Below are 22,343 nucleotides of genomic sequence, written 5' to 3' on the forward strand. Positions count from 1 at the left end.
TCATCCTTCACAGAGGCTGGGTGTGGCTGCTTCTGTGACATCATCACTTTATGCAAATCCTCAGGGCTCACTGTGCTCCGGCCGAGTGCCCGGTTTATGGCATTTTCTGGTGTTTGCGGCTAACTCTAGCTCAGGGCGAGTGCGGCGGAGCTTTCCCGTGGGCTGTGTTTCCCGCGTTCAGTGCCGATCAAAGGAGAGAGCGAGCGAGCGCCTCGCGAAGTCGCACCTGCTGGGCAGGGAGGGCTGCAACCGATGGCCTGCCTGCGTGCAAGAGCAACTCATACTTACCTGGAAGGTGAGATACCATGATCACAAAGGTGGTTCTCCCAGGGTAAGGCCCGTCCATTGCACCCTGGGCAGGTTGACCCCTGCGATTTCCCCAAATGCGGGAAACTCCACTGCATAATTTGTGGTAGTGGGGGACTGCATTCTAGAGATGGGAAGTTCGGATCTTTTCAATGATCCGGATGATTCGAATCGGATCATTGAAAAGATCCGTATCTTTGATCCGAATCTCGGATCATTTTACTACCGAAGCATTCAGGGGGTGAAATGACTAGAGATGGCGAACATCTCTAAATCCATGGGCGTCTTACTACTTCCGGGTCGCAATGACCCGGAGTAGTACGCCTGCGCTGCCCGGCGGAGCGCGTCCTAGATCGCGCTCCTGTTGCTGGGTACTCTCTGCGCATGTGCGTGACATCATGAGTGACATCACGCTCATGCGCAGAGAGTGCCCGGCAACAGGAGCGCGATCTAGAATGCGCTCCGCCGGGCAGCGCAGGCGTACTACTCCGGATCATTGCGACCCGGAAGTAGTAAGAGGCCCAGAGAGGTTCGCCAGGTGAACTGTTCGGCCCAACACTAGAAATGACTAGCAGGACAGGAGAAGGAGAGGGGGGTGGACACACAGAGAAGGGGAGAAGATGGACAGAGGGCAGAGAGTGGACAGAGAAGGGAGGAGGGACGAGCAGAGAGCAGAAATGTTTGCTTGCACACAATACCCACATGCTGCAGTCATACGCTTTACATATATTTCACCTATATGTTCATCTGTATGCAAACGTCGCACAGTGAAAGAAAGCATTCCCAGAAGTGAAGTGCAGCTGTTTAGTGCCGAGTGCAGGAGGATCATATTGCCCTGCAGTCACAGTGCCTGCAAAGTTACTGAGCTGTGCTGTGCTGAGCCAAAAGCTTCCAATGTGTTCACTGTGCACAACTACGGAACAGACAGCCTATAATGAGCAGCACATTATAGCCAGTATGTGTGCTCTACACATATCTGGCAGTGGCACCCATGTCCCCTCTCTCTCAGCTACCTGTCTCCCTGCAAGGCTGCCTCCCCTCCAACAGAGCGATCCATCTCAGCTCTGCTTCCAGGACCCCGCTGCCCGCTGAGAGGGGGGTGTGTTGCTCCTGGCCCCGCCCCTTTTGCGATCCGAATCACTCATTTTTCATCCTTCACAGGGGCTGGGTGTGGCTGCTTCTGTGACATCATCACTTTATGCAAATCCTCAGGGCTCACTGCGCTCCGGCCGAGTGCCCGGTTTATGGCATTTTCTGGTGTTTGCGGCTAACTGTAGCTCTGGGCAAGTGCGGCGGAGCTTTCCCGTGGGCTGTGTTTCCCGCGTTCAGTGCCGATCAAGGGAGAGAGTGAGCGAGCGAGCGCTTCGCAAAGTCGCCCCCTGCTGGGCAGCGAGGGCTGCAACCGGCGGCCTGCCTGCGTGCAAGAGCAACTCATACTTACCTGGCAGGGGAGATACCATGATCACGAAGGTGGTTCTCCCAGGGTGAGGCCCGTCCATTGCACTCTGGGCAGATTGACCCCTGCGATTTCCCCAAATGCGGGAAACTCTACTGCATAATTTGTGGTAGTGGGGGACTGCGTTCGCGCTTTCCCCTGATGAGCACCGGTTAACGACAGAGCAGGCATGCCGCTGAGGATCCCTTGCTGGCTGGGGACAGTGGGGAGAGCATGCGGAACTCGGTCCTTTATCTGCACTGCGACAGAGAAGGCTTTTTTCATCCTTCACAGGGGCTGGGTGTGGCTGCTTCTGTGACATCATCACTCTATGCAAATCCTCAGGGCTCACTGCGCTCCGGCCGAGTGCCCGGTTTATGGCATTTTCTGGTGTTTGCGGCTAACTGTAGCTCTGGGCAAGTGCGGCGGAGCTTTCCCGTGGGCTGTGTTTCCCGCGTTCAGTGCCGATCAAGGGAGAGAGTGAGCGAGCGAGCGCTTCGCAAAGTCGCCCCCTGCTGGGCAGCGAGGGCTGCAACCGGCGGCCTGCCTGCGTGCAAGACCAACTCATACTTACCTGGCAGGGGAGACACCATGATCACGAAGGTGGTTCTCCCAGGGTGTGACCCGTCCATTGCACTCCGGGCAGGTTGACCCCTGCGATTTCCCCAAATGCGGGAAACTCGACTGCATAATTTGTGGTAGTGGGGGACTGCGTTCGCGCTTTCGCCTGATTAGCACCGGTTAACGACAGAGCAGGCGTGCCGCTGAGGATCCCTTGCTGGCTGGGGACAGTGGGGAGAGCATGCGGGACTCGGTCCTTTATCTGCACTGCGACAGAGAAGGCTTTTTTCATCCTTCACAGGGGCTGGGTGTGGCTGCTTCTGTGACATCATCACTCTATGCAAATCCTCAGGGCTCACTGCGCTCCGGCCGAGTGCCCGGTTTATGGCATTTTCTGGTGTTTGCGGCTAACTGTAGCTCTGGGCAAGTGCGGCGGAGCTTTCCCGTGGGCTGTTTTTACCGCGTTCAGTGCCGATCAAGGGAGAGAGTGAGCGAGCGAGTGCTTCGCAAAGTCGCCCCCTGCTGGGCAGCGAGGGCTGCAACCGGCGGCCTGCCTGCGTGCAAGAGCAACTCATACTTACCTGGCAAGGGAGATACCATGATCACGAAGGTGGTTCTCCCAGGGTGTGGCCCGTCCATTGCACTCCGGGCAGGTTGACCCCTGCGATTTCCCCAAATGCGGGAAACTCGACTGCATAATTTGTGGTAGTGGGGGACTGCGTTCGCGCTTTCCCCTGATGAGCACCGGTTAACGACAGAGCAGGCGTGCCGCTGAGGATCCCTTGCTGGCTGGGGACAGTGGGGAGAGCATGCGGGACTCGGTCCTTTATCTGCACTGCGACAGAGAAGGCTTTTTTCATCCTTCACAGGGGCTAGGTGTGGCTGCTTCTGTGACATCATCACTCTATGCAAATCCTCAGGGCTCCGGCCGAGTGCCCGGTTTATGGCATTTTCTGGTGTTTGCGGCTAACTGTAGCTCTGGGCAAGTGCGGCGGAGCTTTCCCGTGGGCTGTGTTTCCCGCGTTCAGTGCCGATCAAGGGAGAGAGTGAGCGAGCGAGCGCTTCGCAAAGTCGCCCCCTGCTGGGCAGTGAGGGCTGCAACCGGCGGCCTGCCTGCGTGCAAGAGCAACTTATACTTACCTGGCAGGGGAGATACCATGGTCACGAAGGTGGTTCTCCCAGGGTGAGGCCCGTCCATTGCACTCCGGGCAGGTTGACTCCTGCGATTTTCCCAAATGCGGGAAACTCGACTGCATAATTTGTGGTAGTGGGGGACTGCGTTCGCGCTTTCCCCTGATGAGCACCGGTTAACGACAGAGCAGGCGTGCCGCTGAGGATCCCTTGCTGGCTGGGGACAGTGGGGAGAGCATGCGGGACTCGGTCCTTTATCTGCACTGCGACAGAGAAGGCTTTTTTCATCCTTCACAGGGGCTGGGTGTGGCTGCTTCTGTGACATCATCACTCTATGCAAATCCTCAGGGCTCACTGCGCTCCGGCCGAGTGCCCGGTTTATGGCATTTTCTGGTGTTTGCGGCTAACTGTAGCTCTGGGTAAGTGCGGCGGAGCTTTCCCGTGGGCTGTGTTTCCCGCGTTCAGTGCCGATCAAGGGAGAGAGTGAACGAGCGCTTCGCAAAGTCGCCCCCTGCTGGGCAGCGAGGGCTGCAACCGGCGGCCTGCCTGCGTGCAAGAGCAACTCATACTTACCTGGCAGGGGAGATACCATGATCACGAAGGTGGTTCTCCCAGGGTGAGGCCTGTCCATTGCACTTCGGGCAGGTTGACCCCTGCGATTTCCCCAAATGCGGGAAACTCGACTGCATAATTTGTGGTAGTGGGGGACTGCGTTTGCGCTTTCCCCTGATGAGAGCACCGGTTAACGACAGAGCAGGCGTGCCGCTGAGGATCCCTTGCTGGCTGGGGACAGTGGGGAGAGCATACGGGACTCGGTCCGTTATCTGCACTGCGACAGAGAAGGCTTTTTTCATCCTTCACAGGGGCTGGGTGTGGCTGCTTCTGTGACATCATCACTCTATGCAAATCCTCAGGGCTCACTGCGCTCCGGCCGAGTGCCCGGTTTATGGCATTTTCTGGTGTTTGCGGCTAACTGTAGCTCTGGGCAAGTGCGGCGGAGCTTTCCCGTGGGCTGTGTTTCCCGCGTTCAGTGCCGATCAAGGGAGAGAGTGAGCGAGCGAGCGCTTCACAAAGTCGCCCCCTGCTGGGCAGCGAGGGCTGCAACCGGTGGCCTGCCTGCGTGCAAGAGCAACTCATACTTACCTGGCAGGGGAGATACCATGATTATGAAGGTGGGTCTCCCAGGGTGAGGCCCGTCCATTGCACTCCGGGCAGGTTGACCCCTGCGATTTCCCCAAATGCGGGAAACTCGACTGCATAATTTGTGGTAGTGGGGGACTGCGTTCGCGCTTTCCCCTGATGAGCACCGGTTAACGACAGAGCAGGCGTGCCGCTGAGGATCCCCTGCTGGCCGGGGACAGTGGGGAGAGCATGCGGGACTCGGTCCTTTATCTGCACTGCGATAGAGAAGGCTTTTTTTCATCCTTCACAGGGGCTGGGTGTGGCTGCTTCTGTGACATCATCACTCTATGCAAATCCTCAGGGCTCACTGCGCTCCGGCCGAGTGCCCGGTTTATGGCATTTTCTGGTGTTTGCGGCTAACTGTAGCTCTGGGCAAGTGCGGCGGAGCTTTCCCGTGGGCTGTGTTTCCCGCGTTCAGTGCCGATCAAGGGAGAGAGTGAGCGAGCGAGCGCTTCGCAAAGTCGCCCCCTGCTGGGCAGCGAGGGTTGCAACCGGCGGCCTGCCTGCGTGCAAGAGCAACTCATACTTACCTGGCAGGGGAGATACCATGATCACGAAGGTGGTTCTCCCAGGGTGAGGCCCGTCCATTGCACTCCGGGCAGGTTGACCTCTGCGATTTCCCCAAATGCGGGAAACTCGACTGCATAATTTGTGGTAGTGGGGGACTGCGTTCGCGCTTTCCCCTGATGAGCACCGGTTAACGACAGAGCAGGCGTGCCGCTGAGGATCCCTTGCTGGCTGGGGACAGTGGGGAGAGCATGCGGGACTCGGTCCTTTATCTGCACTGCGACAGAGAAGGCTTTTTTCATCCTTCACAGGGGCTGGGTGTGGCTGCTTCTGTGACATCATCACTCTATGCAAATCCTCAGGGCTCACTGCGCTCCGGCCGAGTGCCCGGTTTATGGCATTTTCTGGTGTTTGTGGCTAACTGTAGCTCTGGGCAAGTGCGGCGGAGCTTTCCCGTGGGCTGTGTTTCCCGCGTTCAGTGCCGATCAAGGGAGAGAGCGAGCGCTTCGCAAAGTCGCCCCCTGCTGGGCAGCGAGGGCTGCAACCGGCGGCCTGCCTGCGTGCAAGAGCAACTCATACTTACCTGGCAGGGGAGATACCATGATCACGAAGGTGGTTCTCCCAGGGTGAGGCCCGTCCATTGCACTCCGGGCAGGTTGACCCCTGCGATTTCCCCAAATGCGGGAAACTCGACTGCATAATTTGTGGTAGTGGGGGACTGCGTTCGCGCTTTCCCCTGATGAGCACCGGTTAACGACAGAGCAGGCGTGCCGCTGAGGATCCCTTGCTGGCTGGGGACAGTGGGGAGAGCATGCGGGACTCGGTCCTTTATCTGCACTGCGACAGAGAAGGCTTTTTTCATCCTTCACAGGGGCTGGGTGTGGCTGCTTCTGTGACATCATCACTCTATGCAAATCCTCAGGGCTCACTGCGCTCCGGCCGAGTGCCCTGTTTATGGCATTTTCTGGTGTTTGCGGCTAACTGTAGCTCTGGGTAAGTGCGGCGGAGCTTTCCCGTGGGCTGTGTTTCCCGCGTTCAGTGCCGATCAAGGGAGAGAGTGAGCGAGCGAGCGCTTCGCAAAGTCGCCCCCTGCTGGGCAGCGAGGGCTGCAACCGGCGGCCTGCCTGCGTGCAAGAGCAACTCATACTTACCTGGCAGGGGAGATACCATGATCACGAAGGTGGTTCTCCCAGGGTGAGGCCCGTCCATTGCACTCCGGGCAGGTTGACCCCTGCGATTTCCCCAAATGCGGGAAACTCGACTGCATAATTTGTGGTAGTGGGGGACTGCGTTCGCGCTTTCCCCTGATGAGAGCACCGGTTACCGACAGAGCAGGCGTGCCGCTGAGGATCCCTTGCTGGCTGGGGACAGTGGGGAGAGCATGCGGGACTCGGTCCTTTATCTGCACTGCGACAGAGAAGGGTTTTTTCATCCTTCACAGGGGCTAGGTGTGGCTGCTTCTGTGACATCATCACTCTATGCAAATCCTCAGGGCTCCGGCCGAGTGCCCGGTTTATGGCATTTTCTGGTGTTTGCGGCTAACTGTAGCTCTGGGCAAGTGCGGCGGAGCTTTCCCGTGGGCTGTGTTTCCCGCGTTCAGTGCCGATCAAGGGAGAGAGTGAGCGAGCGAGCGCTTCGCAAAGTCGCCCCCTGCTGGGCAGTGAGGGCTGCAACCGGCGGCCTGCCTGCGTGCAAGAGCAACTCATACTTACCTGGCAGGGGAGATACCATGATCACGAAGGTGGTTCTCCCAGGGTGAGGCCCGTCCATTGCACTCTGGGCAGGTTGACCCCTGCGATTTCCCCAAATGCGGGAAACTCGACTGCATAATTTGTGGTAGTGGGGGACTGCGTTCGCGCTTTCCCCTGATGAGCACCGGTTAACGACAGAGCAGGCGTGCCGCTGAGGATCCCTTGCTGGCTGGGGACAGTGGGGAGAGCATGCGGGACTCGGTCCTTTATCTGCACTGCGACAGAGAAGGCTTTTTTCATCCTTCACAGGGGCTGGGTGTGGCTGCTTCTGTGACATCATCACTCTATGCAAATCCTCAGGGCTCACTGCGCTCCGGCCGAGTGCCCGGTTTATGGCATTTTCTGGTGTTTGCGGCTAACTGTAGCTCTGGGCAAGTGCGGCAGAGCTTTCCCGTGGGCTGTGTTTCCCGCGTTCAGTGCCGATCAAGGGAGAGAGTGAGCGAGCGAGCGCTTCGCAAAGTCGCCCCCTGCTAGGCAGCGAGGGCTGCAACTGGCGGCCTGCCTGCGTGCAAGACCAACTCATACTTACCTGGCAGGGGAGACACCATGATCACGAAGGTGGTTCTCCCAGGGTGTGGCCCGTCCATTGCACTCCGGGCAGGTTGACCCCTGCGATTTCCCCAAATGCGGGAAACTCGACTGCATAATTTGTGGTAGTGGGGGACTGCGTTCGCGCTTTCGCCTGATTAGCACCGGTTAACGACAGAGCAGGCGTGCCGCTGAGGATCCCTTGCTGGCTGGGGACAGTGGGGAGAGCATGCGGGACTCGGTCCTTTATCTGCACTGCGACAGAGAAGGCTTTTTTCATCCTTCACAGGGGCTGGGTGTGGCTGCTTCTGTGACATCATCACTCTATGCAAATCCTCAGGGCTCACTGCACTCCGGCCGAGTGCCCGGTTTATGGCATTTTCTGGTGTTTGCGGCTAACTGTAGCTCTGGGCAAGTGCGGCGGAGCTTTCCCGTGGGCTGTTTTTACCGCGTTCAGTGCCGATCAAGGGAGAGAGTGAGCGAGCGAGTGCTTCGCAAAGTCGCCCCCTGCTGGGCAGCGAGGGCTGCAACCGGCGGCCTGCCTGCGTGCAAGAGCAACTCATACTTACCTGGCAGGGGAGATACCATGATCACGAAGGTGGTTCTCCCAGGGTGAGGCCCGTCCATTGCACTCCGGGCAGGTTGACCCCTGCGATTTCCCCAAATGCGGGAAACTCGACTGCATAATTTGTGGTAGTGGGGGACTGCGTTCGCGCTTTCCCCTGATGAGCACCGGTTAACGACAGAGCAGGCGTGCCGCTGAGGATCCCTTGCTGGCTGGGGACAGTGGGGAGAGCATGCGGGACTCGGTCCTTTATCTGCACTGCGACAGAGAAGGCTTTTTTCATCCTTCACAGGGGCTAGGTGTGGCTGCTTCTGTGACATCATCACTCTATGCAAATCCTCAGGGCTCCGGCCGAGTGCCCGGTTTATGGCATTTTCTGGTGTTTGCGGCTAACTGTAGCTCTGGGCAAGTGCGGCGGAGCTTTCCCGTGGGCTGTGTTTCCCGCGTTCAGTGCCGATCAAGGGAGAGAGTGAGCGAGCGAGCGCTTCGCAAAGTCGCCCCCTGCTGGGCAGCGAGGGCTGCAACCGGCGGCCTGCCTGCGTACAAGAGCAACTCATACTTACCTGGCAGGGGAGATACCATGATCACGAAGGTGGTTCTCCCAGGGTGAGGCCCGTCCATTGCACTCCGGGCAGGTTGACCCCTGCGATTTCCCCAAATGCGGGAAACTCGACTGCATAATTTGTGGTAGTGGGGGACTGCGTTCGCGCTTTCCCCTGATGAGCACCGGTTAACGACAGAGCAGGCGTGCCGCTGAGGATCCCTTGCTGGCTGGGGACAGTGGGGAGAGCATGCGGGACTCGGTCCTTTATCTGCACTGCGACAGAGAAGGCTTTTTTCATCCTTCACAGGGGCTGGGTGTGGCTGCTTCTGTGACATCATCACTCTATGCAAATCCTCAGGGCTCACTGCGCTCCGGCCGAGTGCCCGGTTTATGGCATTTTCTGGTGTTTGCGGCTAACTGTAGCTCTGGGCAAGTGCGGCGGAGCTTTCCCGTGGGCTGTGTTTCCCGCGTTCAGTGCCGATCAAGGGAGAGAGTGAGCGAGCGAGCGCTTCGCAAAGTCGCCCCCTGCTGGGCAGCGAGGGCTGCAACCGGCGGCCTGCCTGCGTGCAAGAGCAACTCATACTTACCTGGCAGGGGAGATACCATGATCACGAAGGTGGTTCTCCCAGGGTGAGGCCCGTCCATTGCACTCCGGGCAGGTTGACCCCTGCGATTTCCCCAAATGCGGGAAACTCGACTGCATAATTTGTGGTAGTGGGGGACTGCGTTCGCGCTTTCCCCTGATGAGCACCGGTTAACGACAGAGCAGGCGTGCCGCTGAGGATCCCTTGCTGGCTGGGGACAGTGGGGAGAGCATGCGGGACTCGGTCCTTTATCTGCACTGCGACAGAGAAGGCTTTTTTCATCCTTCACAGGGGCTGGGTGTGGCTGCTTCTGTGACATCATCACTCTATGCAAATCCTCAGGGCTCACTGCGCTCCGGCCGAGTGCCCGGTTTATGGCATTTTCTGGTGTTTGCGGCTAACTGTAGCTCTGGGCAAGTGCGGCGGAGCTTTCCCGTGGGCTGTGTTTCCCGCGTTCAGTGCCGATCAAGGGAGAGAGTGAGCGAGCGAGCGCTTCGCAAAGTCGCCCCCTGCTGGGCAGCGAGGGCTGCAACCGGCGGCCTGCCTGCGTGCAAGAGCAACTCATACTTACCTGGCAGGGGAGATACCATGATCACGAAGGTGGTTCTCCCAGGGTGTGGCCCGTCCATTGCACTCCGGGCAGGTTGACCCCTGCGATTTCCCCAAATGCGGGAAACTCGACTGCATAATTTGTGGTAGTGGGGGACTGCGTTCGCGCTTTCCCCTGATGAGCACCGGTTAACGACAGAGCAGGCGTGCCGCTGAGGATCCCTTGCTGGCTGGGGACAGTGGGGAGAGCATGCGGGACTCGGTCCTTTATCTGCACTGCGACAGAGAAGGCTTTTTTCATCCTTCACAGGGGCTGGGTGTGGCTGCTTCTGTGACATCATCACTCTATGCAAATCCTCAGGGCTCACTGCGCTCCGGCCGAGTGCCCGGTTTATGGCATTTTCTGGTGTTTGCGGCTAACTGTAGCTCTGGGCAAGTGCGGCGGAGCTTTCCCGTGGGCTGTGTTTCCCGCGTTCAGTGCCGATCAAGGGAGAGAGTGAGCGAGCGAGCGCTTCGCAAAGTCGCCCCCTGCTGGGCAGCGAGGGCTGCAACCGGCGGCCTGCCTGCGTGCAAGAGCAACTCATACTTACCTGGCAGGGGAGATACCATGATCACGAAGGTGGTTCTCCCAGGGTGAGGCCCGTCCATTGCACTCTGGGCAGGTTGACCCCTGCGATTTCCCCAAATGCGGGAAACTCGACTGCATAATTTGTGGTAGTGGGGGACTGCGTTCGCGCTTTCCCCTGATGAGCACCGGTTAACGACAGAGCAGGCGTGCCGCTGAGGATCCCTTGCTGGCTGGGGACAGTGGGGAGAGCATGCGGGACTCGGTCCTTTATCTGCACTGCGACAGAGAAGGCTTTTTTCATCCTTCACAGGGGCTGGGTGTGGCTGCTTCTGTGACATCATCACTCTATGCAAATCCTCAGGGCTCACTGCGCTCCGGCCGAGTGCCCGGTTTATGGCATTTTCTGGTGTTTGCGGCTAACTGTAGCTCTGGGCAAGTGCGGCGGAGCTTTCCCGTGGGCTGTGTTTCCCGCGTTCAGTGCCGATCAAGGGAGAGAGTGAGCGAGCGAGCGCTTCGCAAAGTCGCCCCCTGCTGGGCAGCGAGGGCTGCAACCGGCGGCCTGCCTGCGTGCAAGAGCAACTCATACTTACCTGGCAGGGGAGATACCATGATCACGAAGGTGGTTCTCCCAGGGTGAGGCCCGTCCATTGCACTCCGGGCAGGTTGACCCCTGCGATTTCCCCAAATGCGGGAAACTCGACTGCATAATTTGTGGTAGTGGGGGACTGCGTTCGCGCTTTCCCCTGATGAGCACCGGTTAACGACAGAGCAGGCGTGCCGCTGAGGATCCCTTGCTGGCTGGGGACAGTGGGGAGAGCATGCGGGACTCGGTCCTTTATCTGCACTGCGACAGAGAAGGCTTTTTTCATCCTTCACAGGGGCTGGGTGTGGCTGCTTCTGTGACATCATCACTCTATGCAAATCCTCAGGGCTCACTGCGCTCCGGCCGAGTGCCCGGTTTATGGCATTTTCTGGTGTTTGCGGCTAACTGTAGCTCTGGGCAAGTGCGGCGGAGCTTTCCCGTGGGCTGTGTTTCCCGCGTTCAGTGCCGATCAAGGGAGAGAGTGAGCGAGCGAGCGCTTCGCAAAGTCGCCCCCTGCTGGGCAGCGAGGGCTGCAACCGGCGGCCTGCCTGCGTGCAAGAGCAACTCATACTTACCTGGCAGGGGAGATACCATGATCACGAAGGTGGTTCTCCCAGGGTGAGGCCCGTCCATTGCACTCCGGGCAGGTTGACCCCTGCGATTTCCCCAAATGCGGGAAACTCGACTGCATAATTTGTGGTAGTGGGGGACTGCGTTCGCGCTTTCCCCTGATGAGCACCGGTTAACGACAGAGCAGGCGTGCCGCTGAGGATCTCTTGCTGGCTGGGGACAGTGGGGAGAGCATGCGGGACTCGGTCCTTTATCTGCACTGCGACAGAGAAGGCTTTTTTCATCCTTCACAGGGGCTGGGTGTGGCTGCTTCTGTGACATCATCACTCTATGCAAATCCTCAGGGCTCACTGCGCTCCGGCCGAGTGCCCGGTTTATGGCATTTTCTGGTGTTTGCGGCTAACTGTAGCTCTGGGCAAGTGCGGCGGAGCTTTCCCGTGGGCTGTGTTTCCCGCGTTCAGTGCCGATCAAGGGAGAGAGCGAGCGCTTCGCAAAGTCGCCCCCTGCTGGGCAGCGAGGGCTGCAACCGGCGGCCTGCCTGCGTGCAAGAGCAACTCATACTTACCTGGCAGGGGAGATACCATGATCACGAAGGTGGTTCTCCCAGGGTGAGGCCCGTCCATTGCACTCCGGGCAGGTTGACCCCTGCGATTTCCCCAAATGCGGGAAACTCGACTGCATAATTTGTGGTAGTGGGGGACTGCGTTCGCGCTTTCCCCTGATGAGCACCGGTTAACGACAGAGCAGGCGTGCCGCTGAGGATCCCTTGCTGGCTGGGGACAGTGGGGAGAGCATGCGGGACTCGGTCCTTTATCTGCACTGCGACAGAGAAGGCTTTTTTCATCCTTCACAGGGGCTGGGTGTGGCTGCTTCTGTGACATCATCACTCTATGCAAATCCTCAGGGCTCACTGCGCTCCGGCCGAGTGCCCGGTTTATGGCATTTTCTGGTGTTTGCGGCTAACTGTAGCTCTGGGCAAGTGCGGCGGAGCTTTCCCGTGGGCTGTGTTTCCCGCGTTCAGTGCCGATCAAGGGAGAGAGTGAGCGAGCGAGCGCTTCGCAAAGTCGCCCCCTGCTGGGCAGCGAGGGCTGCAACCGGCGGCCTGCCTGCGTGCAAGAGCAACTCATACTTACCTGGCAGGGGAGATACCATGATCACGAAGGTGGTTCTCCCAGGGTGAGGCCCGTCCATTGCACTCCGGGCAGGTTGACCCCTGCGATTTCCCCAAATGCGGGAAACTCGACTGCATAATTTGTGGTAGTGGGGGACTGCGTTCGCGCTTTCCCCTGATGAGCACCGGTTAACGACAGAGCAGGCGTGCCGCTGAGGATCCCTTGCTGGCTGGGGACAGTGGGGAGAGCATGCGGGACTCGGTCCTTTATCTGCACTGCGACAGAGAAGGCTTTTTTCATCCTTCACAGGGGCTGGGTGTGGCTGCTTCTGTGACATCATCACTCTATGCAAATCCTCAGGGCTCACTGCGCTCCGGCCGAGTGCCCGGTTTATGGCATTTTCTGGTGTTTGCGGCTAACTGTAGCTCTGGGCAAGTGCGGCGGAGCTTTCCCGTGGGCTGTGTTTCCCGCGTTCAGTGCCGATCAAGGGAGAGAGTGAGCGAGCGAGCGCTTCGCAAAGTCGCCCCCTGCTGGGCAGCGAGGGCTGCAACTGGCGGCCTGCCTGCGTGCAAGAGCAACTCATACTTACCTGGCAGGGGAGATACCATGATCACGAAGGTGGTTCTCCCAGGGTGAGGCCCGTCCATTGCACTCCGGGCAGGTTGACCCCTGCGATTTCCCCAAATGCGGGAAACTCGACTGCATAATTTGTGGTAGTGGGGGACTGCGTTCGCGCTTTCCCCTGATGAGCACCGGTTAACGACAGAGCAGGCGTGCCGCTGAGGATCCCTTGCTGGCTGGGGACAGTGGGGAGAGCATGCGGGACTCGGTCCTTTATCTGCACTGCGACAGAGAAGGCTTTTTTCATCCTTCACAGGGGCTAGGTGTGGCTGCTTCTGTGACATCATCACTCTATGCAAATCCTCAGGGCTCCGGCCGAGTGCCCGGTTTATGGCATTTTCTGGTGTTTGCGGCTAACTGTAGCTCTGGGCAAGTGCGGCGGAGCTTTCCCGTGGGCTGTGTTTCCCGCGTTCAGTGCCGATCAAGGGAGAGAGTGAGCGAGCGAGCGCTTCGCAAAGTCGCCCCCTGCTGGGCAGTGAGGGCTGCAACCGGCGGCCTGCCTGCGTGCAAGAGCAACTCATACTTACCTGGCAGGGGAAATACCATGATCACGAAGGTGGTTCTCCCAGGGTGAGGCCCGTCCATTGCACTCTGGGCAGGTTGACCCCTGCGATTTCCCCAAATGCGGGAAACTCGACTGCATAATTTGTGGTAGTGGGGGACTGCGTTCGCGCTTTCCCCTGATGAGCACCGGTTAACGACAGAGCAGGCGTGCCGCTGAGGATCCCTTGCTGGCTGGGGACAGTGGGGAGAGCATGCGGGACTCGGTCCTTTATCTGCACTGCGACAGAGAAGGCTTTTTTCATCCTTCACAGGGGCTGGGTGTGGCTGCTTCTGTGACATCATCACTCTATGCAAATCCTCAGGGCTCACTGCGCTCCGGCCGAGTGCCCGGTTTATGGCATTTTCTGGTGTTTGCGGCTAACTGTAGCTCTGGGCAAGTGCGGCAGAGCTTTCCCGTGGGCTGTGTTTCCCGCGTTCAGTGCCGATCAAGGGAGAGAGTGAGCGAGCGAGCGCTTCGCAAAGTCGCCCCCTGCTAGGCAGCGAGGGCTGCAACTGGCGGCCTGCCTGCGTGCAAGACCAACTCATACTTACCTGGCAGGGGAGGCACCATGATCACGAAGGTGGTTCTCTCAGGGTGTGGCCCGTCCATTGCACTCCGGGCAGGTTGACCCCTGCGATTTCCCCAAATGCGGGAAACTCGACTGCATAATTTGTGGTAGTGGGGGACTGCGTTCGCGCTTTCGCCTGATTAGCACCGGTTAACGACAGAGCAGGCGTGCCGCTGAGGATCCCTTGCTGGCTGGGGACAGTGGGGAGAGCATGCGGGACTCGGTCCTTTATCTGCACTGCGACAGAGAAGGCTTTTTTCATCCTTCACAGGGGCTGGGTGTGGCTGCTTCTGTGACATCATCACTCTATGCAAATCCTCAGGGCTCACTGCACTCCGGCCGAGTGCCCGGTTTATGGCATTTTCTGGTGTTTGCGGCTAACTGTAGCTCTGGGCAAGTGCGGCGGAGCTTTCCCGTGGGCTGTTTTTACCGCGTTCAGTGCCGATCAAGGGAGAGAGTGAGCGAGCGAGTGCTTCGCAAAGTCGCCCCCTGCTGGGCAGCGAGGGCTGCAACCGGCGGCCTGCCTGCGTGCAAGAGCAACTCATACTTACCTGGCAGGGGAGATACCATGATCACGAAGGTGGTTCTCCCAGGGTGAGGCCCGTCCATTGCACTCCGGGCAGGTTGACCCCTGCGATTTCCCCAAATGCGGGAAACTCGACTGCATAATTTGTGGTAGTGGGGGACTGCGTTCGCGCTTTCCCCTGATGAGCACCGGTTAACGACAGAGCAGGCGTGCCGCTGAGGATCCCTTGCTGGCTGGGGACAGTGGGGAGAGCATGCGGGACTCGGTCCTTTATCTGCACTGCGACAGAGAAGGCTTTTTTCATCCTTCACAGGGGCTAGGTGTGGCTGCTTCTGTGACATCATCACTCTATGCAAATCCTCAGGGCTCCGGCCGAGTGCCCGGTTTATGGCATTTTCTGGTGTTTGCGGCTAACTGTAGCTCTGGGCAAGTGCGGCGGAGCTTTCCCGTGGGCTGTGTTTCCCGCGTTCAGTGCCGATCAAGGGAGAGAGTGAGCGAGCGAGCGCTTCGCAAAGTCGCCCCCTGCTGGGCAGCGAGGGCTGCAACCGGCGGCCTGCCTGCGTACAAGAGCAACTCATACTTACCTGGCAGGGGAGATACCATGATCACGAAGGTGGTTCTCCCAGGGTGAGGCCCGTCCATTGCACTCCGGGCAGGTTGACCCCTGCGATTTCCCCAAATGCGGGAAACTCGACTGCATAATTTGTGGTAGTGGGGGACTGCGTTCGCGCTTTCCCCTGATGAGCACCGGTTAACGACAGAGCAGGCGTGCCGCTGAGGATCCCTTGCTGGCTGGGGACAGTGGGGAGAGCATGCGGGACTCGGTCCTTTATCTGCACTGCGACAGAGAAGGCTTTTTTCATCCTTCACAGGGGCTGGGTGTGGCTGCTTCTGTGACATCATCACTCTATGCAAATCCTCAGGGCTCACTGCGCTCCGGCCGAGTGCCCGGTTTATGGCATTTTCTGGTGTTTGCGGCTAACTGTAGCTCTGGGCAAGTGCGGCGGAGCTTTCCCGTGGGCTGTGTTTCCCGCGTTCAGTGCCGATCAAGGGAGAGAGTGAGCGAGCGAGCGCTTCGCAAAGTCGCCCCCTGCTGGGCAGCGAGGGCTGCAACCGGCGGCCTGCCTGCGTGCAAGAGCAACTCATACTTACCTGGCAGGGGAGATACCATGATCACGAAGGTGGTTCTCCCAGGGTGAGGCCCGTCCATTGCACTCCGGGCAGGTTGACCCCTGCGATTTCCCCAAATGCGGGAAACTCGACTGCATAATTTGTGGTAGTGGGGGACTGCGTTCGCGCTTTCCCCTGATGAGCACCGGTTAACGACAGAGCAGGCGTGCCGCTGAGGATCCCTTGCTGGCTGGGGACAGTGGGGAGAGCATGCGGGACTCGGTCCTTTATCTGCACTGCGACAGAGAAGGCTTTTTTCATCCTTCACAGGGGCTGGGTGTGGCTGCTTCTGTGACATCATCACTCTATGCAAATCCTCAGGGCTCACTGCGCTCCGGCCGAGTGCCCGGTTTATGGCATTTTCTGGTGTTTGCGGCTAACTGTAGCTCTGGGCAAGTGCGGCGGAGCTTTCCCGTGGGCTGTGTTTCCCGCGTTCAGTGCCGATCAAGGGAGAGAGTGAGCGAGCGAGCGCTTCGCAAAGTCGCCCCCTGCTGGGCAGCGAGGGCTGCAACCGGCGGCCTGCCTGCGTGCAAGAGCAACTCATACTTACCTGGCAGGGGAGATACCATGATCACGAAGGTGGTTCTCCCAGGGTGTGGCCCGTCCATTGCACTCCGGGCAGGTTGACCCCTGCGATTTCCCCAAATGCGGGAAACTCGACTGCATAATTTGTGGTAGTGGGGGACTGCGTTCGCGCTTTCCCCTGATGAGCACCGGTTAACGACAGAGCAGGCGTGCCGCTGAGGATCCCTTGCTGGCTGGGGACAGTGGGGAGAGCATGCGGGACTCGGTCCTTTATCTGCACTGCGACAGAGAAGGCTTTTTTCATCCTTCACAGGGGCTGGGTGTGGCTGCTTCTGTGACATCATCACTCTATGCAAATCCTCAGGGCTCACTGCGCTCCGGCCGAGTGCCCGGTTTATGGCATTTTCTGGTGTTTGCGGCTAACTGTAGCTCTGGGCAAGTGCGGCGGAGCTTTCCCGTGGGCTGTGTTTCCCGCGTTCAGTGCCGATCAAGGGAGAGAGTGAGCGAGCGAGCGCTTCGCAAAGTCGCCCCCTGCTGGGCAGCGAGGGCTGCAACCGGCGGCCTGCCTGCGTGCAAGAGCAACTCATACTTACCTGGCAGGGGAGATACCATGATCACGAAGGTGGTTCTCCCAGGGTGAGGCCCGTCCATTGCACTCTGGGCATGTTGACCCCTGCGATTTCCCCAAATGCGGGAAACTCGACTGCATAATTTGTGGTAGTGGGGGACTGCGTTCGCGCTTTCCCCTGATGAGCACCGGTTAACGACAGAGCAGGCGTGCCGCTGAGGATCCCTTGCTGGCTGGGGACAGTGGGGAGAGCATGCGGGACTCGGTCCTTTATCTGCACTGCGACAGAGAAGGCTTTTTTCATCCTTCACAGGGGCTGGGTGTGGCTGCTTCTGTGACATCATCACTCTATGCAAATCCTCAGGGCTCACTGCGCTCCGGCCGAGTGCCCGGTTTATGGCATTTTCTGGTGTTTGCGGCTAACTGTAGCTCTGGGCAAGTGCGGCGGAGCTTTCCCGTGGGCTGTGTTTCCCGCGTTCAGTGCCGATCAAGGGAGAGAGTGAGCGAGCGAGCGCTTCGCAAAGTCGCCCCCTGCTGGGCAGCGAGGGCTGCAACCGGCGGCCTGCCTGCGTGCAAGAGCAACTCATACTTACCTGGCAGGGGAGATACCATGATCACGAAGGTGGTTCTCCCAGGGTGAGGCCCGTCCATTGCACTCCGGGCAGGTTGACCCCTGCGATTTCCCCAAATGCGGGAAACTCGACTGCATAATTTGTGGTAGTGGGGGACTGCGTTCGCGCTTTCCCCTGATGAGCACCGGTTAACGACAGAGCAGGCGTGCCGCTGAGGATCCCTTGCTGGCTGGGGACAGTGGGGAGAGCATGCGGGACTCGGTCCTTTATCTGCACTGCGACAGAGAAGGCTTTTTTCATCCTTCACAGGGGCTGGGTGTGGCTGCTTCTGTGACATCATCACTCTATGCAAATCCTCAGGGCTCACTGCGCTCCGGCCGAGTGCCCGGTTTATGGCATTTTCTGGTGTTTGCGGCTAACTGTAGCTCTGGGCAAGTGCGGCGGAGCTTTCCCGTGGGCTGTGTTTCCCGCGTTCAGTGCCGATCAAGGGAGAGAGTGAGCGAGCGAGCGCTTCGCAAAGTCGCCCCCTGCTGGGCAGCGAGGGCTGCAACCGGCGGCCTGCCTGCGTGCAAGAGCAACTCATACTTACCTGGCAGGGGAGATACCATGATCACGAAGGTGGTTCTCCCAGGGTGAGGCCCGTCCATTGCACTCCGGGCAGGTTGACCCCTGCGATTTCCCCAAATGCGGGAAACTCGACTGCATAATTTGTGGTAGTGGGGGACTGCGTTCGCGCTTTCCCCTGATGAGCACCGGTTAACGACAGAGCAGGCGTGCCGCTGAGGATCTCTTGCTGGCTGGGGACAGTGGGGAGAGCATGCGGGACTCGGTCCTTTATCTGCACTGCGACAGAGAAGGCTTTTTTCATCCTTCACAGGGGCTGGGTGTGGCTGCTTCTGTGACATCATCACTCTATGCAAATCCTCAGGGCTCACTGCGCTCCGGCCGAGTGCCCGGTTTATGGCATTTTCTGGTGTTTGCGGCTAACTGTAGCTCTGGGCAAGTGCGGCGGAGCTTTCCCGTGGGCTGTGTTTCCCGCGTTCAGTGCCGATCAAGGGAGAGAGCGAGCGCTTCGCAAAGTCGCCCCCTGCTGGGCAGCGAGGGCTGCAACCGGCGGCCTGCCTGCGTGCAAGAGCAACTCATACTTACCTGGCAGGGGAGATACCATGATCACGAAGGTGGTTCTCCCAGGGTGAGGCCCGTCCATTGCACTCCGGGCAGGTTGACCCCTGCGATTTCCCCAAATGCGGGAAACTCGACTGCATAATTTGTGGTAGTGGGGGACTGCGTTCGCGCTTTCCCCTGATGAGCACCGGTTAACGACAGAGCAGGCGTGCCGCTGAGGATCCCTTGCTGGCTGGGGACAGTGGGGAGAGCATGCGGGACTCGGTCCTTTATCTGCACTGCGACAGAGAAGGCTTTTTTCATCCTTCACAGGGGCTGGGTGTGGCTGCTTCTGTGACATCATCACTCTATGCAAATCCTCAGGGCTCACTGCGCTCCGGCCGAGTGCCCGGTTTATGGCATTTTCTGGTGTTTGCGGCTAACTGTAGCTCTGGGCAAGTGCGGCGGAGCTTTCCCGTGGGCTGTGTTTCCCGCGTTCAGTGCCGATCAAGGGAGAGAGTGAGCGAGCGAGCGCTTCGCAAAGTCGCCCCCTGCTGGGCAGCGAGGGCTGCAACCGGCGGCCTGCCTGCGTGCAAGAGCAACTCATACTTACCTGGCAGGGGAGATACCATGATCACGAAGGTGGTTCTCCCAGGGTGAGGCCCGTCCATTGCACTCCGGGCAGGTTGACCCCTGCGATTTCCCCAAATGCGGGAAACTCGACTGCATAATTTGTGGTAGTGGGGGACTGCGTTCGCGCTTTCCCCTGATGAGCACCGGTTAACGACAGAGCAGGCGTGCCGCTGAGGATCCCTTGCTGGCTGGGGACAGTGGGGAGAGCATGCGGGACTCGGTCCTTTATCTGCACTGCGACAGAGAAGGCTTTTTTCATCCTTCACAGGGGCTGGGTGTGGCTGCTTCTGTGACATCATCACTCTATGCAAATCCTCAGGGCTCACTGCGCTCCGGCCGAGTGCCCGGTTTATGGCATTTTCTGGTGTTTGCGGCTAACTGTAGCTCTGGGCAAGTGCGGCGGAGCTTTCCCGTGGGCTGTGTTTCCCGCGTTCAGTGCCGATCAAGGGAGAGAGTGAGCGAGCGAGCGCTTCGCAAAGTCGCCCCCTGCTGGGCAGCGAGGGCTGCAACCGGCGGCCTGCCTGCGTGCAAGAGCAACTCATACTTACCTGGCAGGGGAGATACCATGATCACGAAGGTGGTTCTCCCAGGGTGAGGCCCGTCCATTGCACTCCGGGCAGGTTGACCCCTGCGATTTCCCCAAATGCGGGAAACTCGACTGCATAATTTGTGGTAGTGGGGGACTGCGTTCGCGCTTTCCCCTGATGAGCACCGGTTAACGACAGAGCAGGCGTGCCGCTGAGGATCCCTTGCTGGCTGGGGACAGTGGGGAGAGCATGCGGGACTCGGTCCTTTATCTGCACTGCGACAGAGAAGGCTTTTTTCATCCTTCACAGGGGCTGGGTGTGGCTGCTTCTGTGACATCATCACTCTATGCAAATCCTCAGGGCTCACTGCGCTCCGGCCGAGTGCCCGGTTTATGGCATTTTCTGGTGTTTGCGGCTAACTGTAGCTCTGGGCAAGTGCGGCGGAGCTTTCCCGTGGGCTGTGTTTCCCGCGTTCAGTGCCGATCAAGGGAGAGAGTGAGCGAGCGAGCGCTTCGCAAAGTCGCCCCCTGCTGGGCAGCGAGGGCTGCAACCGGCGGCCTGCCTGCGTGCAAGAGCAACTCATACTTACCTGGCAGGGGAGATACCATGATCACGAAGGTGGTTCTCCCAGGGTGAGGCCCGTCCATTGCACTCCGGGCAGGTTGACCCCTGCGATTTCCCCAAATGCGGGAAACTCGACTGCATAATTTGTGGTAGTGGGGGACTGCGTTCGCGCTTTCCCCTGATGAGCACCGGTTAACGACAGAGCAGGCGTGCCGCTGAGGATCCCTTGCTGGCTGGGGACAGTGGGGAGAGCATGCGGGACTCGGTCCTTTATCTGCACTGCGACAGAGAAGGCTTTTTTCATCCTTCACAGGGGCTGGGTGTGGCTGCTTCTGTGACATCATCACTCTATGCAAATCCTCAGGGCTCACTGCGCTCCGGCCGAGTGCCCGGTTTATGGCATTTTCTGGTGTTTGCGGCTAACTGTAGCTCTGGGCAAGTGCGGCGGAGCTTTCCCGTGGGCTGTGTTTCCCGCGTTCAGTGCCGATCAAGGGAGAGAGTGAGCGAGCGAGCGCTTCGCAAAGTCGCCCCCTGCTGGGCAGCGAGGGCTGCAACCGGCGGCCTGCCTGCGTGCAAGAGCAACTCATACTTACCTGGCAGGGGAGATACCATGATCACGAAGGTGGTTCTACCAGGGTGAGGCCCGTCCATTGCACTCCGGGCAGGTTGACCCCTGCGATTTCCCCAAATGCGGGAAACTCGACTGCATAATTTGTGGTAGTGGGGGACTGCGTTCGCGCTTTCCCCTGATGAGCACCGGTTAACGACAGAGCAGGCGTGCCGCTGAGGATCCCTTGCTGGCTGGGGACAGTGGGGAGAGCATGCGGGACTCGGTCCTTTATCTGCACTGCAACAGAGAAGGCTTTTTTCATCCTTCACAGGGGCTGGGTGTGGCTGCTTCTGTGACATCATCACTCTATGCAAATCCTCAGGGCTCACTGCGCTCCGGCCGAGTGCCCGGTTTATGGCATTTTCTGGTGTTTGCGGCTAACTGTAGCTCTGGGCAAGTGCGGCGGAGCTTTCCCGTGGGCTGTGTTTCCCGCGTTCAGTGCCGATCAAGGGAGAGAGTGAGCGAGCGAGCGCTTCGCAAAGTCGCCCCCTGCTGGGCAGCGAGGGCTGCAACCGGCGGCCTGCCTGCGTGCAAGAGCAACTTATACTTACCTGGCAGGGGAGATACCATGATCACGAAGGTGGTTCTCCCAGGGTGAGGCCCGTCCATTGCACTCCGGGCAGGTTGACCCCTGCGATTTCCCCAAATGCGGGAAACTCGACTGCATAATTTGTGGTAGTGGGGGACTGCGTTCGCGCTTTCCCCTGATGAGCACCGGTTAACGACAGAGCAGGGGTGCCGCTGAGGATCCCCTGCTGGCCGGGGACAGTGGGGAGAGCATGCGGGACTCGGTCCTTTATCTGCACTGCGACAGAGAAGGCTTTTTTTCATCCTTCACAGGGGCTGGGTGTGGCTGCTTCTGTGACATCATCACTCTATGCAAATCCTCAGGGCTCACTGCGCTCCGGCCGAGTGCCCGGTTTATGGCATTTTCTGGTGTTTGCGGCTAACTGTAGCTCTGGGCAAGTGCGGCGGAGCTTTCCCGTGGGCTGTGTTTCCCGCGTTCAGTGCCGATCAAGGGAAAGAGTGAGCGAGCGAGCGCTTCGCAAAGTCGCCCCCTGCTGGGCAGCGAGGGCTGCAACCGGCGGCCTGCCTGCGTGCAAGAGCAACTCATACTTACCTGGCAGGGGAGATACCATGATCACGAAGGTGGTTCTCCCAGGGTGAGGCCCGTCCATTGCACTCCGGGCAGGTTGACCCCTGCGATTTCCCCAAATGCGGGAAACTCGACTGCATAATTTGTGGTTGTGGGGGACTGCGTTCGCGCTTTCCCCTGATGAGCACCGGTTAACGACAGAGCAGGCGTGCCGCTGAGGATCCCTTGCTGGCTGGGGA

At 59.1% G+C, this 22,343-nt stretch overlaps 37 non-coding genes and 1 pseudogene across 37 annotated transcripts; all 38 read left to right on the forward strand.

Moving 5' to 3' along the window:
- The first annotated feature begins 280 nt into the window (after positions 1 to 280).
- Positions 281 to 456, forward strand: LOC137520042 (U1 spliceosomal RNA; annotated as a pseudogene).
- A 1,283-nt stretch (positions 457 to 1,739) lies between these two features.
- Positions 1,740 to 1,903, forward strand: LOC137520034 (U1 spliceosomal RNA). The gene has a single exon (XR_011021401.1). It is a non-coding gene; the product is annotated as a U1 spliceosomal RNA (small nuclear RNA).
- Positions 1,904 to 2,307: 404 nt separating this feature from the next.
- LOC137520030 (U1 spliceosomal RNA) lies at positions 2,308 to 2,471 on the forward strand. The gene has a single exon (XR_011021397.1). It is a non-coding gene; the product is annotated as a U1 spliceosomal RNA (small nuclear RNA).
- Positions 2,472 to 2,875: 404 nt separating this feature from the next.
- Positions 2,876 to 3,039, forward strand: LOC137519999 (U1 spliceosomal RNA). The gene has a single exon (XR_011021365.1). It is a non-coding gene; the product is annotated as a U1 spliceosomal RNA (small nuclear RNA).
- Positions 3,040 to 3,434: 395 nt separating this feature from the next.
- On the forward strand, positions 3,435 to 3,598 carry LOC137519995 (U1 spliceosomal RNA). The gene has a single exon (XR_011021362.1). It is a non-coding gene; the product is annotated as a U1 spliceosomal RNA (small nuclear RNA).
- Positions 3,599 to 3,998: 400 nt separating this feature from the next.
- LOC137520125 (U1 spliceosomal RNA) lies at positions 3,999 to 4,162 on the forward strand. The gene has a single exon (XR_011021464.1). It is a non-coding gene; the product is annotated as a U1 spliceosomal RNA (small nuclear RNA).
- A 406-nt stretch (positions 4,163 to 4,568) lies between these two features.
- On the forward strand, positions 4,569 to 4,732 carry LOC137520021 (U1 spliceosomal RNA). The gene has a single exon (XR_011021388.1). It is a non-coding gene; the product is annotated as a U1 spliceosomal RNA (small nuclear RNA).
- A 405-nt stretch (positions 4,733 to 5,137) lies between these two features.
- Positions 5,138 to 5,301, forward strand: LOC137519954 (U1 spliceosomal RNA). Its single transcript, XR_011021320.1, has one exon. It is a non-coding gene; the product is annotated as a U1 spliceosomal RNA (small nuclear RNA).
- Positions 5,302 to 5,697: 396 nt separating this feature from the next.
- On the forward strand, positions 5,698 to 5,861 carry LOC137520161 (U1 spliceosomal RNA). Its single transcript, XR_011021499.1, has one exon. It is a non-coding gene; the product is annotated as a U1 spliceosomal RNA (small nuclear RNA).
- A 404-nt stretch (positions 5,862 to 6,265) lies between these two features.
- On the forward strand, positions 6,266 to 6,429 carry LOC137520162 (U1 spliceosomal RNA). Its single transcript, XR_011021500.1, has one exon. It is a non-coding gene; the product is annotated as a U1 spliceosomal RNA (small nuclear RNA).
- A 397-nt stretch (positions 6,430 to 6,826) lies between these two features.
- On the forward strand, positions 6,827 to 6,990 carry LOC137519899 (U1 spliceosomal RNA). Its single transcript, XR_011021268.1, has one exon. It is a non-coding gene; the product is annotated as a U1 spliceosomal RNA (small nuclear RNA).
- Positions 6,991 to 7,394: 404 nt separating this feature from the next.
- LOC137520033 (U1 spliceosomal RNA) lies at positions 7,395 to 7,558 on the forward strand. Its single transcript, XR_011021400.1, has one exon. It is a non-coding gene; the product is annotated as a U1 spliceosomal RNA (small nuclear RNA).
- A 404-nt stretch (positions 7,559 to 7,962) lies between these two features.
- On the forward strand, positions 7,963 to 8,126 carry LOC137520163 (U1 spliceosomal RNA). The gene has a single exon (XR_011021501.1). It is a non-coding gene; the product is annotated as a U1 spliceosomal RNA (small nuclear RNA).
- Positions 8,127 to 8,521: 395 nt separating this feature from the next.
- On the forward strand, positions 8,522 to 8,685 carry LOC137520164 (U1 spliceosomal RNA). The gene has a single exon (XR_011021502.1). It is a non-coding gene; the product is annotated as a U1 spliceosomal RNA (small nuclear RNA).
- A 404-nt stretch (positions 8,686 to 9,089) lies between these two features.
- On the forward strand, positions 9,090 to 9,253 carry LOC137520166 (U1 spliceosomal RNA). Its single transcript, XR_011021504.1, has one exon. It is a non-coding gene; the product is annotated as a U1 spliceosomal RNA (small nuclear RNA).
- Positions 9,254 to 9,657: 404 nt separating this feature from the next.
- LOC137519915 (U1 spliceosomal RNA) lies at positions 9,658 to 9,821 on the forward strand. The gene has a single exon (XR_011021283.1). It is a non-coding gene; the product is annotated as a U1 spliceosomal RNA (small nuclear RNA).
- Positions 9,822 to 10,225: 404 nt separating this feature from the next.
- Positions 10,226 to 10,389, forward strand: LOC137519900 (U1 spliceosomal RNA). The gene has a single exon (XR_011021269.1). It is a non-coding gene; the product is annotated as a U1 spliceosomal RNA (small nuclear RNA).
- Positions 10,390 to 10,793: 404 nt separating this feature from the next.
- Positions 10,794 to 10,957, forward strand: LOC137520167 (U1 spliceosomal RNA). Its single transcript, XR_011021505.1, has one exon. It is a non-coding gene; the product is annotated as a U1 spliceosomal RNA (small nuclear RNA).
- Positions 10,958 to 11,361: 404 nt separating this feature from the next.
- On the forward strand, positions 11,362 to 11,525 carry LOC137520169 (U1 spliceosomal RNA). The gene has a single exon (XR_011021506.1). It is a non-coding gene; the product is annotated as a U1 spliceosomal RNA (small nuclear RNA).
- A 396-nt stretch (positions 11,526 to 11,921) lies between these two features.
- LOC137520170 (U1 spliceosomal RNA) lies at positions 11,922 to 12,085 on the forward strand. Its single transcript, XR_011021507.1, has one exon. It is a non-coding gene; the product is annotated as a U1 spliceosomal RNA (small nuclear RNA).
- Positions 12,086 to 12,489: 404 nt separating this feature from the next.
- Positions 12,490 to 12,653, forward strand: LOC137520171 (U1 spliceosomal RNA). Its single transcript, XR_011021508.1, has one exon. It is a non-coding gene; the product is annotated as a U1 spliceosomal RNA (small nuclear RNA).
- Positions 12,654 to 13,057: 404 nt separating this feature from the next.
- LOC137520173 (U1 spliceosomal RNA) lies at positions 13,058 to 13,221 on the forward strand. The gene has a single exon (XR_011021510.1). It is a non-coding gene; the product is annotated as a U1 spliceosomal RNA (small nuclear RNA).
- A 395-nt stretch (positions 13,222 to 13,616) lies between these two features.
- LOC137519980 (U1 spliceosomal RNA) lies at positions 13,617 to 13,780 on the forward strand. Its single transcript, XR_011021348.1, has one exon. It is a non-coding gene; the product is annotated as a U1 spliceosomal RNA (small nuclear RNA).
- Positions 13,781 to 14,184: 404 nt separating this feature from the next.
- Positions 14,185 to 14,348, forward strand: LOC137520035 (U1 spliceosomal RNA). The gene has a single exon (XR_011021402.1). It is a non-coding gene; the product is annotated as a U1 spliceosomal RNA (small nuclear RNA).
- A 404-nt stretch (positions 14,349 to 14,752) lies between these two features.
- On the forward strand, positions 14,753 to 14,916 carry LOC137520174 (U1 spliceosomal RNA). Its single transcript, XR_011021511.1, has one exon. It is a non-coding gene; the product is annotated as a U1 spliceosomal RNA (small nuclear RNA).
- A 395-nt stretch (positions 14,917 to 15,311) lies between these two features.
- On the forward strand, positions 15,312 to 15,475 carry LOC137520175 (U1 spliceosomal RNA). Its single transcript, XR_011021512.1, has one exon. It is a non-coding gene; the product is annotated as a U1 spliceosomal RNA (small nuclear RNA).
- Positions 15,476 to 15,879: 404 nt separating this feature from the next.
- Positions 15,880 to 16,043, forward strand: LOC137520176 (U1 spliceosomal RNA). The gene has a single exon (XR_011021513.1). It is a non-coding gene; the product is annotated as a U1 spliceosomal RNA (small nuclear RNA).
- A 404-nt stretch (positions 16,044 to 16,447) lies between these two features.
- Positions 16,448 to 16,611, forward strand: LOC137519916 (U1 spliceosomal RNA). Its single transcript, XR_011021284.1, has one exon. It is a non-coding gene; the product is annotated as a U1 spliceosomal RNA (small nuclear RNA).
- Positions 16,612 to 17,015: 404 nt separating this feature from the next.
- On the forward strand, positions 17,016 to 17,179 carry LOC137519898 (U1 spliceosomal RNA). Its single transcript, XR_011021267.1, has one exon. It is a non-coding gene; the product is annotated as a U1 spliceosomal RNA (small nuclear RNA).
- A 404-nt stretch (positions 17,180 to 17,583) lies between these two features.
- Positions 17,584 to 17,747, forward strand: LOC137520177 (U1 spliceosomal RNA). The gene has a single exon (XR_011021514.1). It is a non-coding gene; the product is annotated as a U1 spliceosomal RNA (small nuclear RNA).
- A 404-nt stretch (positions 17,748 to 18,151) lies between these two features.
- Positions 18,152 to 18,315, forward strand: LOC137520179 (U1 spliceosomal RNA). The gene has a single exon (XR_011021516.1). It is a non-coding gene; the product is annotated as a U1 spliceosomal RNA (small nuclear RNA).
- A 396-nt stretch (positions 18,316 to 18,711) lies between these two features.
- LOC137520180 (U1 spliceosomal RNA) lies at positions 18,712 to 18,875 on the forward strand. The gene has a single exon (XR_011021517.1). It is a non-coding gene; the product is annotated as a U1 spliceosomal RNA (small nuclear RNA).
- A 404-nt stretch (positions 18,876 to 19,279) lies between these two features.
- On the forward strand, positions 19,280 to 19,443 carry LOC137520181 (U1 spliceosomal RNA). The gene has a single exon (XR_011021518.1). It is a non-coding gene; the product is annotated as a U1 spliceosomal RNA (small nuclear RNA).
- Positions 19,444 to 19,847: 404 nt separating this feature from the next.
- Positions 19,848 to 20,011, forward strand: LOC137520182 (U1 spliceosomal RNA). Its single transcript, XR_011021519.1, has one exon. It is a non-coding gene; the product is annotated as a U1 spliceosomal RNA (small nuclear RNA).
- Positions 20,012 to 20,415: 404 nt separating this feature from the next.
- LOC137520183 (U1 spliceosomal RNA) lies at positions 20,416 to 20,579 on the forward strand. The gene has a single exon (XR_011021520.1). It is a non-coding gene; the product is annotated as a U1 spliceosomal RNA (small nuclear RNA).
- A 404-nt stretch (positions 20,580 to 20,983) lies between these two features.
- Positions 20,984 to 21,147, forward strand: LOC137520013 (U1 spliceosomal RNA). The gene has a single exon (XR_011021381.1). It is a non-coding gene; the product is annotated as a U1 spliceosomal RNA (small nuclear RNA).
- Positions 21,148 to 21,551: 404 nt separating this feature from the next.
- On the forward strand, positions 21,552 to 21,715 carry LOC137520184 (U1 spliceosomal RNA). Its single transcript, XR_011021521.1, has one exon. It is a non-coding gene; the product is annotated as a U1 spliceosomal RNA (small nuclear RNA).
- Positions 21,716 to 22,120: 405 nt separating this feature from the next.
- On the forward strand, positions 22,121 to 22,284 carry LOC137519925 (U1 spliceosomal RNA). Its single transcript, XR_011021293.1, has one exon. It is a non-coding gene; the product is annotated as a U1 spliceosomal RNA (small nuclear RNA).
- The last annotated feature ends 59 nt before the right edge of the window (positions 22,285 to 22,343 follow it).

This window comes from Hyperolius riggenbachi, chromosome 5 (assembly GCF_040937935.1).
Source record: "Hyperolius riggenbachi isolate aHypRig1 chromosome 5, aHypRig1.pri, whole genome shotgun sequence".
NCBI classification, from domain to species: Eukaryota; Metazoa; Chordata; class Amphibia; order Anura; family Hyperoliidae; genus Hyperolius; species Hyperolius riggenbachi.